Here is an 11109-nt window from a genome sequence, read left to right as displayed (position 1 = left end):
GGGATCTCATCCTACTATTCTACTTCTTACACTAAGAGGCTGCTCTCCCACCACACACAAAAAACTCTTCTTATTATAAATCACTACTACAACCTCTACAATGCTAAAAGCAAAGCATAGACCTCAATTTATAAAACATTAAACAATTAGAGAAAAAACTTAGTTAATTCATGTGACATCTTCTGTGCAGAAAATAAACATGACCTTCAACACTAGCCTCAGAAGAAAGGAAAGCAGTCCTGCAATTAATAACGCAAGTGATATTTGATCATAGTTAAAGCTACAAAACAGGTTTCCTAATTCAGTTGTGTTAGCACTGCCTTTTTCAGTTGCTTGACAACATTGCATAGCACTCCTAAAGCTGTGCATCTCTTTGTCATCCATGGGGAAATCATAGCTGCAGCAGAAGAATAAACACATTTCCTCTTCTCCCTCCACTTTGGAGAAGAAGAAATGATGAGACAATGTGAGAAATGAGCAATATATAACATGCCTCCTAGAGAACTACAACAAAGAATCGCAAACTGAACATCTTCAGATTTGCTGTGGTTGCTGTACTAGTAAAGAGGTGCTGATTGAGTGAATTTGGCTAGCTGTCTCTGCCATTTTAACAGCAAAACTTCCTACAGTTCAATTATCCACAACAGCTTTCCATAATATCACTGAGAAATAAATTACCAGTGTTCCTGCAAAACAGCTGCTTTTTCTGTAAACTGGAGGAAAGGCTCTTTAATGAACATTTATGAGCCCGTCAGCTGGAGCGATCCCCTTCCCTCGAGCAGCATGGCTGCCAGGGCGGGCTCCTCCAGAGGCGTTCTACCTGAGTGCACTTTGCCAGATTGATGAGTCTCCTTCCGACAGTTGACTTTTTATGTAGAGAATTTGTTTGGCATGCGCAAGCTGCTTACATCAATATATTATTAAAAGGGGAGGAGGGAAGGGGCCACGGACACTAACTTGTAGCAGTGCTGCAGCTTTTCTAGCTGTGTTTGTGTATAAATGTATACATCCTTCAATCTTGCATTTGTTCTTTCTTTTTTCTTCCCCCTAGAGAAGCCAGTTACCCACAGAGTGGCATCTTTCCACTTCCTAAATACACATCTCTCTGCCTATTTGTTCTTCCCTGTCTGCCTCTCCCCTCTAGTTCTAAGCAGCCCTTTTTTCCCCCTAAATTCTCAATGGTCCTTAGTACAAACATGCATAGAAAGGTTACTCAGCGGGTTTGCATAGTAAACACAAATGGATATTGTTCTTGACATCTTGTGAACTTGTCTCTCTCCCTTGTATCTTGAGAGAACATAGGACCTTCTGGGCCTGTACGAGCCTTGCTGCATTTTTAATGATAGTCCCTGAAATGCAGGGGAGCAAGATGTTGTCACCTCGGCATATTTTATCCCTGATCAAACATTAGTTGGCAGCTGTTCTAAACTTGTAACACTGTCTCATCTACGCCGGCTGCTGGCTTGGTAGCAAGAGTGCAAAATCTCACCCAGCTTCTTCTTTTTCACATTTTTCTCTTGCTCCCTTACCTACACCTTGGAGCCCCGCTCTCCTCTATAGCATCTCAAAATCATTTCCGGCAAACTTCAGTACACAAGGGGGAGAGTTGGCAATGAGACCATACACCTTACAAAGCAGCATTTACCAAAATCAGGGGAAACATGTAAAGGCATTAAAACATTTATAAACACCGAATGTAATTTCATATGCACAGATAACAGCAGATATGAAGGCACATGATGGCATGTTATGTGTGGTACATACAGTGTTATTGGGGGTTTGTTGGTTGGTTGTTTTTTTTTTTGTGTGTAGTTTTGGTTTGGTTTGGTTTTGTGGCTTTTTTTTGGGTTCTTTTTTTGTTTGTTTTGTTTCAGTTGGGGGGGGGTGGGGTGGGGTGGCTGTCTTTTGTTTGTTTATTTTATTTTGTCTTGTTTTTTCCTTGACTGGCCACTTTGGTTTAAATGCTGTTATATTTGCTCTGTTCTTTTACATTTTTTTTTTTTTAAGAGCATAATAGCCGTTTCTGAGAGGTCATTCACTGCTAAGAAATCACCAGTATGGAGGATTCTGGCAGGTGCTTACAATCTTCCATTAAAAAGTGATTGCTTAAGCCACCACCAGCACTGCAGACTGACTTAAAGTCATTTTGATGGTTTTGAAAAACATGATTTCTGTTTTGCTAGTGATTTTTCATGATTTTTCATGATCCGAGATATTTCATTGTTAAGCTGGAGCCACATAATTTGAAATTGTTTCTTGTTAAAGTTTTAGTGTTATTCAGCAATTCTGCACTTGCAGGGAGAAGATGAGTGCTTTTTTAAAAGGTATTTTTCAAGTCAATGTAAGAAGTAGGATTTATGGAAGGAATCTTTAATCCTCTCGTTACTATTCTAGATTAGAAAAAGGAGTATAAAAACTCAGAAAATCCATTTAATGTATCTGGCATTCACAAAGCATCATATAACACAGCTTCTCCATCTGAAGACATTTTACTACATGACTATATGGGTTTTTTTTTCTGATCCCAAACAAGCAACGCTTGTTCTGCTATCAGAGACCTTTCTTCAGTATCATCTTTGAAAATGCCCAAGTCACTTCTGAGTGTTACATCTAGACTGTCTACTTGGTACTGGTGACAAATGTTTGCAATTAATAAATATCTGTTTTAACAAATTAACTGCAATTCTTTGTGTACATGGCCGCTGGACATAAAGTCAGTTTTCATGCAAGAACAATCAAGACAGGTAAGACTGCTGGAGACACCATGAAGACCTTGACACAATTGTCTTCTTCTTTCTAACAATTTCAAAATGCTGTAGAAATAATATTATCCTTTCTAGACCATGAAATGTTAGGCAAGTTTAGAAATCCAGGGAGGATATGCTAAGATTATGAATTGCTTTGGTCAAAATTTAAATAATTTTGAATATTATGTTCTTTTCTCTTTACTGCATTGGGAGGAGGTTGGGGGAGACTTTGCAGTACTTGAAAAGGTAAAGAAGGGCAATAAGGCTAATCCAGGATTAAAGAAAATGAGCTCTGAGGACAGTCAGAGATATCTTTAAACCATATGGCCCAGAGGGAAGATATTCAAAGTGGGAATCTATTGGAAGTGTCTTTTTTTTTTTTTTTCATAGATTTGTACACAGGCAAGATATATATAAATGCAAACAGGAAAAATGTATTTAAGGGGATCACAAAAATGTAGTATGCCTGCAATCACAAATACTTTACTGTAAAAGCAAAATGCAGCAGTCAAAAGAGGTCTTTGCTAAGAAATTCAGGGCAGAGTTATAAAAACTTGACAACCATCTAACTCTTCCATTGACTTGTTTCTCAAATACTGTGAAATCATCACAATTTTATTTACAAGATTATTGCAAAATCATCTTGTGAGACACTGTTAACAGAAAACTGATTTTCTCTCTGAAAAGAATACTGCTATAATTCAATTTCAAGTAATGTCTAACTTGGCTGCGTTTGTAAATGCATTATGAAAATATTTTTCCCCCACTGCATTTTTGTTTTCTAACAAGTATTCACTGTTTTGTCCATACTCTGTTTCAGCTATTCTCTCTTTCACTAAAACAATAACGTGAGCTTCAAGGAGACCTTGCATGAATGCTTTTTTTCCCAAGCTTTCGAAGTAGATAGTGCCAGACAAATGTCAATGAAAATGCCATTTATGAGTTTACAGCTGTGAAAGTCCTTTTCAGAGAAAGGGAATAAGAATCAGAGGAGACTGTGGGCAGAGCTCCTTTCACATGTTGTATGATTACTTGCAGTGGAGCAACAAGAAGAGAAAAAGAAGACTTCTTTATATAGTGTCAGGGAATAAAGGGAGTCTAAGATGAGATAACAGACTATTTTGTCACAGAGTTTCTGAATAAAGTGAAGTCATGTGAATTTGAACAGTTAACAGATGGATTAGAGATCCAATTATCTGTGGTACTGTACATGAACTCCAACAAAGTTACTGAGAAAGAGACAGCCTGTGCCCTGGCAGGTCTGCCTTGAGCTTGGCAAAATGGGTGCTGGTCTTTCTTTGAGCCCTGGGACACAAATGGTATAGTACTTGTTGCACTAGTGATAATGCTAGTGGTAATAAAACAAGCTTTTGAAAAGCTCTTCAAAAGGCTGTGTTTCCCTTTGGCTGACTGATCTTGTAGGCTGGCTACAGCACGAGCATTTTGCAGAGAAGGTTTGAATTAGATGAGGTTACGACCCAATTCAGTCAGGTCTCATGGCTGCTCATCCATTTGACTCATCAGAAGCCTGAGTGGCAGTGTGGTGGGGGATCTGCAGCTTAAATTCCCAGGATCTTCAGTTCCTGCACAGTTTGGCAAGTGGTTTTGTGCCATGGTAGACTCAAAGATTTCCAGGACTGCCAGGCAGATTGTAGACTCTCAACACAGTCTCTCCCTCTTCTTAGTCGCTAGTAGCATTCCAATTAACATAAAACACTTTGAAATCAATTCCAAGTTTGTAAAAGTAGCTCTGCACATGAACAGTGGTGAATATCCATTAACACATAAGAACATGTTTTATGTAAACCTGCTTAGAAGAAATTTTAGGGAAAAAAAAAAAAAAAGAACAAAACTACTTTGTTTCAAAACTACTGTAATGTTCAACTTTAATGTTTTGACACAGTTAGGCAGCTGAGGGCAATTAATGAAAACTATCTTTAAATGAGATTGAGAATTCAAGCTAAATATAAATGCACTAAACAAAATCATAGACTTTTTATTTATTTTTGTTTAAGTGATTTCATTAAGATCATGTGGTCTTTAGAGAAGTAATGGTTAAAAGTTTCACATGGCCATAGTAGTCTACACATGCCCAGCTAACATCTCATGAATGGACAAACCACATTTCTGTTTGGGTAGGCAGAGGTGCTGGACAATTTTGCTGCAAGGCTTTGTTAGTGCTGGAGGTCAGACATGCTGTGTACATGACAGCAATGCACCTGATGGCTTGTCAGAGCAGGGGACAAGGTTCAGCAGCCTAAGAATGGCCTTCCTTGATTGTGTCCTATCTGTCAATAAATGCTATAGTCCTTCTGAAAAATATATAGGCTCTTGTCCTGACAAAGGGTGAGGGCATATTTCAGATTTGTTTGTTACCTCTTTTGCAGGGAAATCCAAATCCAAACCATGCAAATGAAAGCAGACATAGTTTTTTTTTTTTTTGCAAACACTGCCAGTCACTTGATTAAAAAAATGATTAATTTTCTATTTCTTCATATCTTGAAATCAAACCTGTCTACTTTGCTGGAAGCTATGGACTCGGTATGGGGCAGCTGCTTCAGATGTAACACCACCCTGCAACAAAAGCAGAACAGACTACAGAGACCGTTGGCTCTGGTTTCAAACTCAGTGAGTTTGAAGAGAATCAAGAAAAGCAGATTAAGGGGGGCTTGGATGTTAGAAAATTACACTCTAAATATTACAGAGGAGCCCAATCTCACTAGTCATAGCAGGGAAATGTATTTAGCAGTTCAGAGTGTCTGAGAAAAGCTTGGCCCATCCCCAATTTACAGCTGAGGTGACTGAAGAGGAGTCAGGGGAGACTATCTCTTTAAAATGACATGATGCCTGACTCTGATAATTTGATGGCTACTCCCAGGTCCAGGAATCACGGCAGCTGATCCAGATATATCGTAAAATGCACAATACATAACACAACAAATCAAGATAAAAGCTTTCTCTAGTGGACAAAATACCTAGGCTGTCATTACACTGGTGTCAGGTTAAAGTGTATGTCAAACATGAAACATCATTCAATGCAGCACACCACAGCTGAGCACAGGGAACTCTTTTTATTGCAGTCTTCCTTTTCCTTCCTTTTTATAGCTGATTCCCCAACATAAAAGCTCAGATATTTTTCTACACTGACCAGAAGACACCTGCAAATTCCAGATCACACCACAAATCTCCCAGCTTGCTGCTTTAATCAAGCAAGCTGCTTGTACATGCCCACTCCTGGTTATACTTTTCTGGATAAAGTTTAAATTATTTTCTCTAAATTGACACATCTTTAACAGAGAGGTACCACATCTGACATGTCATTTACCTTTTCTCTACTCTTACTGCACAGCCGAGAACTTTAGCAATGAGAGCTGTGGAAAAGGGAATGCAAACTGGATCTTTTGCTATATGAGGTCTTAGTCACAAGCCTCTGGTAGGCTTGTTCCCCAGCTTTGGTTTAAAGGTCTAAAGAACAGCAGCTAGTGTCACATCTTGTAAACTGTCTGGTCCTTCCAGTACGATCAGTTTCCTTTGAAAGTATGTACCCAACAGAGTGTCCTGCCTAACTCAGGCCACAAACATCTTTGGGGTGCTCAGCTGTCAGAACAAAAGTACCAGATCAGATAAACCAGTAAAACTCTTAAACCAGTCTCAGCTGAAACTTTAATCCAGGCTGTAGGAGGCACGGAGAGCAATATTTTGTGATCCTTATTGGGGCAGTGATTTTATCCCAGACAGACATGTCTCCTTGCAGCACTATACCCTATGATGTAGAATGGCTGCAGTTCTTTTGGATTCCTACAAGTCACTTAAACGTACAGTGGAAAAGAAGAATGAAAACAATACTGCACACTAGGGGGTAAGATGCTTGCCCTGGTTCCACTGAAGTTTTATGGAGTTTGAGTCTCAGCATTTCCTGTTGCTGCTGAGTGTGAGTGACTCTTCTCCCAGCTCACCAGCTTCTCTGAAACCCACTTTCTCATAGAGCTCTCCCCACATGTTGTACAGAAATATAACGCACCCGTCTGTGAACTGTGCACTGTTATACAGCAGGACACACCAGAGCTGGGCACTGCAATGCTCCCACCTACATTGTGTATGCCCTACTTGGCACATTAAAATGGCCTCTGATAATGAGGTTCTTGTTAACGACTGGTGCATCTTATCCTGTGTTAGCTTATATCAGCACTATGCATTTATAAAAAATGCAAGTACGCTTCCCTTTGGGTCGTCTAAAAGAATTTTTTTTAACTCTTCTCTGAATTTACAGGCTTAATTAATGTTAATGGGATTAATTTACCCTGTCTATCACTCCTCTTACTTTATTGCATGGGCCTTAATCCATACGTACACACTGGAAAATAAAATACAAAGAATCATTTACTGTAATCTCAAACCACTGATTTGATAAGTTATGCAGTAAGACTCATCATCATAGCAGTCAGGAGGAAGAATTTTCTAACCTTTTATTTAAAAAGACATAAGAATGCTAATTCCTGTTCTTGTTTTCTCCTCCCCCCCCCCCCTTTTTTTTTTTTTTTTGTCTTTTTGGTAAGTGTTGCAGAGGAAAAGATCTTATGCATAATTTAATTGCTTTGTCTTTTTCCCTCAGGTCAGTATATTATATTATATTGAAAAGTAATTATGCAGTGAAAGTAAAATGTCAAACTGCAGATGTCTGGTAACAAGTAGTACAGATGTGAATGATTCTATTATGTGGAACCTTGCAGACATCTTTATACCTTTCCTCTGAAGCTTCACCCTCTGTGCTTATACATTTGAGTATTTATGCACCCTGGATGAGATTTGCTTTTTTTTCTCCCTTTGCAGCATCTAGATCCCAAGCTGGGTTGCCTTGTTGGCAATGATTGATTACCCAATATCTAATTAAACCTGATCCAATCACTTATTATGCAGAGTGGAACAAACAAACTGAAGTCGACTGTCAGACCTGTGATTGATGATACTGCCAATCCAGCTTTTGTTGCATCTAATGTCCTGACGCTTGTTACAACCAGCCAAAGCTGTGCTGGACAAAGCATTCTGTCACTCTTCACACAAATTCGCTCCCCTCCCCCCCACGCGCTCCTCTCTCTCTCCCTTTTTTTTTTTAAAGAAAAAATTATTGAGAACAGCAGAGGTTCTGTTTGGGTTAGTGTGTACAATGAGATCAAAGTCCCCTAGAGATCCAGAGTCCTTAAGTGGCAGGGAGTGGAAGAAAAAGAGTATGTGTGTGTGGAGGGGGTTTGGCAGGAGGTGCACTTGGTATGGTAATGAACCTACCTTAGGGAGAGTGACAGATATGACATTAAAGCAAACCTAGCAGGGTAATAATTTCTTTTCTATTGTCTGCCAAGCAGGATTCTCTTCGCAGCTCTCATTTATAAATTTTTCAGTTTTAATGTTTTAATTATTTAAAATGCAAATAGGTTCCTTAAGAAAGAAGCAGAAAATACAAATTCCCTAAACAAATTCAACTTTTGAAGTTGCATTCACACATTGTAAAATCTTTCTCTTGTGCCTTGCATTTAGCTTAAGTTAGTTAAGTTTTGTGCTTTTTTTGTGAGCTAAGAATTAGTCAAACTTTTTGCAGTTTATAATTTTCATATTTTTATTAATTCAAGACATTTTTTGATTTTGTTTTGAGAACAAGTGAAATAAAATGTCAGACTCCCTCAGTATTCAAAGAACTAGTCAGAAAAATGCAAGGAGGTTTTTATATGATGGTTTATTTCCTGACACTGTCTGTGTTTCAAATGTTCAAATTGTACTTGAAGAAATTCACATAAAGTAGCGATTTATATACCTTCACAAGTTTAAAATATCTGTTTAATGGATCTGTTCTCATATAAATTGTTTACACTCAGGGCATGTCTCTGAGTATACGTGCACATGTACATGATTCCCATGTGATAATCAGAAGAATTGGTAAATGTATTTTTTGAAGCCTTACACAATCATCATATATTTACAATTCCGTCATGTGCTTACTAATCTACCTTACAGTTCTAAGATTCCTGACTCCCAAACAGCTTCAAACAGCTGATATTGAAAACAGAACTAAAATTAAAGAAAGAAAATCCAATAATATTTTAAAACCTTTTACTTTTAAGCTAATTTCATTGCAACAGTTATGTTTTTCTGGAATAGAACAAATAATAATATTCAGTTTGGAACCTTTTCCAGACAGGTAATGCAATTCAAAAATTTAATGGTTTCCTTTCTCTGCCAGGCCAAACAAAAGAGTTCTTCACGTTTGGGCAAAAGCTGTGGAAGTGCCTAGGTCAACACATTTTGGTTTGATACTTCTTCATTTCTAGAAAGAAACATGTAAATTATTTATGAGCATGCTTTAAATATTTCACTCCTCCATCCTACTCCTTAGATCTAAATGGTGCAGCACCTGCATGGACAAGTGAGGTCATGAAATAGCCCCAATACCAGTAATGAAAATTCTTAAATCATAGCAAATACATGGCTCTGTGATAAATCAGGAACACAGAAGTTAGGTTACAGCAATAGTTCACAAATTGGTTCACAGAATGGCTAAGGTGGGAAGAAACCTCTGGAGACCATCTGGTCCAACACCCTTGCTTAAGCAGGGACACAGAGCCACTTGAACACGATTATGTCTAGGCAGTTTTTTAATATCTTCAGGGATGGAGACTTCACAGCCTTCCTGGGTAAGCTGTGCCAATGTTTCATCACCCTCAAAGTAAAAACATCTTATGTTCACACAGAACCTGTTGAGTTCCAGTTTGTGTCCATTGCCTCTGATACTTTCACTGGGCACTGCTGAAAACAACCTGTCTCTCTGGTCTTTGCACCCTCCCTTCAGGTTATTTGTACACCTTGATGACATCCTCCCTGAACCTTCTCTTCTCCAAGCTGAGCAGTCCCAGCTCTGTCAGCCTCTCCTCACAAGAGAGATTACTCAGTTCCTTCATAATCTTAGTGGCACTTTGTTGAAGTCTCTGTGGTATGTCCCTGTCTCTCTAGTACTGAGGAGCCCAAAACTTGACACAGCACTCCAGACACCACCTCACAAGTGCTAAGTGGAGGGGAAGGAAGTTTTACCACTGGCACTATGTGATGGGCCATAATTATAAATCATAAATATACAGCTGCCTGCCAAATGTGCTTAAAAACCCAAAATTGTTCTCTTTTAGATGAATGTTCTCACAAGAATGCATGCATGTATGTATATTTTTGCAAGAGAAAAATCTGATAAAATGTGTTAGCATTCGAATAACTTAATCTTCAAAGAATGTAAAATACACAAGCACTTACAGAGTTTTAAAGGAAAGTTAAATAGACAGGAAGATAGAATACAACCCTTATTTACTAGCAATGGAGGGCAGTAATGAAAGTAAACTAGAGACAGAGAAAGACCAGCATAAGAAAAAAATGTTTTGGAGAGTGCTGAGCTACAGAGGAAACAATCATGTGAATGTCCAGTACCATATGCTGCTTAGTGCCCTTTATTTTAGAGCTCACAGCAGTCACAACAGTATCAGGTCCTCTGTCCTGATGGGAGTCTTTCTTCAAGACTAACTAGATTGCACTGATGGATTTGAAGGAAGAAGGAGAAACGGGATTGTTAAAGCATATGACTTGCATGTAGAACAACTTCAAGGATAAGGAAAACATCTGTTTTTCTTTAATATGCCATGATTTCTACCTACATGGAAATATTCTTCAGATAAACTGAGGGCCAAATTAAAAAAATAAATGTGTTGCTATCTAAAAACACTAGAATAATTTCTGCAGACAACTAGATATTTCAATGAAAACTTTATCTTGCACAAAACGTTTGGTGAATACAGCAGTGATGTCTATCTAACTCATAATATTTGTAATCAGAAAATCTGATGAGGCTAGATTAACTACCTTGGCACAAATAGCAAGAGAAACAAGCCTCCAGCATTCAGACTTATTCTGTTGCAGACCTCGAGCTAAAATAATCTGCAGGTAGTGCTGATACCTAGCTTACCTTTTTTTATGGCTTGACTCTAGCTACCCATTCCCTCTGCAATAAACTACTCAATGTTATATTGGTCTTCATGGAAGCTGCAGAATTATAGTGGGGGAAATGAGAGAGGAATCAAGCCCTAAATACTTCAATCATGATGACATACGTGAAGCTAAGAAGAAAAAGGGAAAAAAATCCAAAGAAACAAAATAGGTTTCTCACAGCATTAAAAATAAATGTTTTACACCAGGGCAATAGGAGGCTAACATTACCAAGGAAGTTAAATTTAGCCTGTGAAAGGTTATCTTGGGCGAGCACTTATGGTGCATTTCTCTAAATTTTCACTTCAATTAATCTCTAGAAATTCAGTGTCTGATCCCAGTGACAGTA

Source organism: Columba livia, chromosome 2 (genome assembly GCF_036013475.1).
Source record: "Columba livia isolate bColLiv1 breed racing homer chromosome 2, bColLiv1.pat.W.v2, whole genome shotgun sequence".
Taxonomy (NCBI): domain Eukaryota; kingdom Metazoa; phylum Chordata; class Aves; order Columbiformes; family Columbidae; genus Columba; species Columba livia.
The sequence above is the reverse complement of the archived record's forward strand: the minus strand, read 5'-3'. Positions refer to the sequence as shown.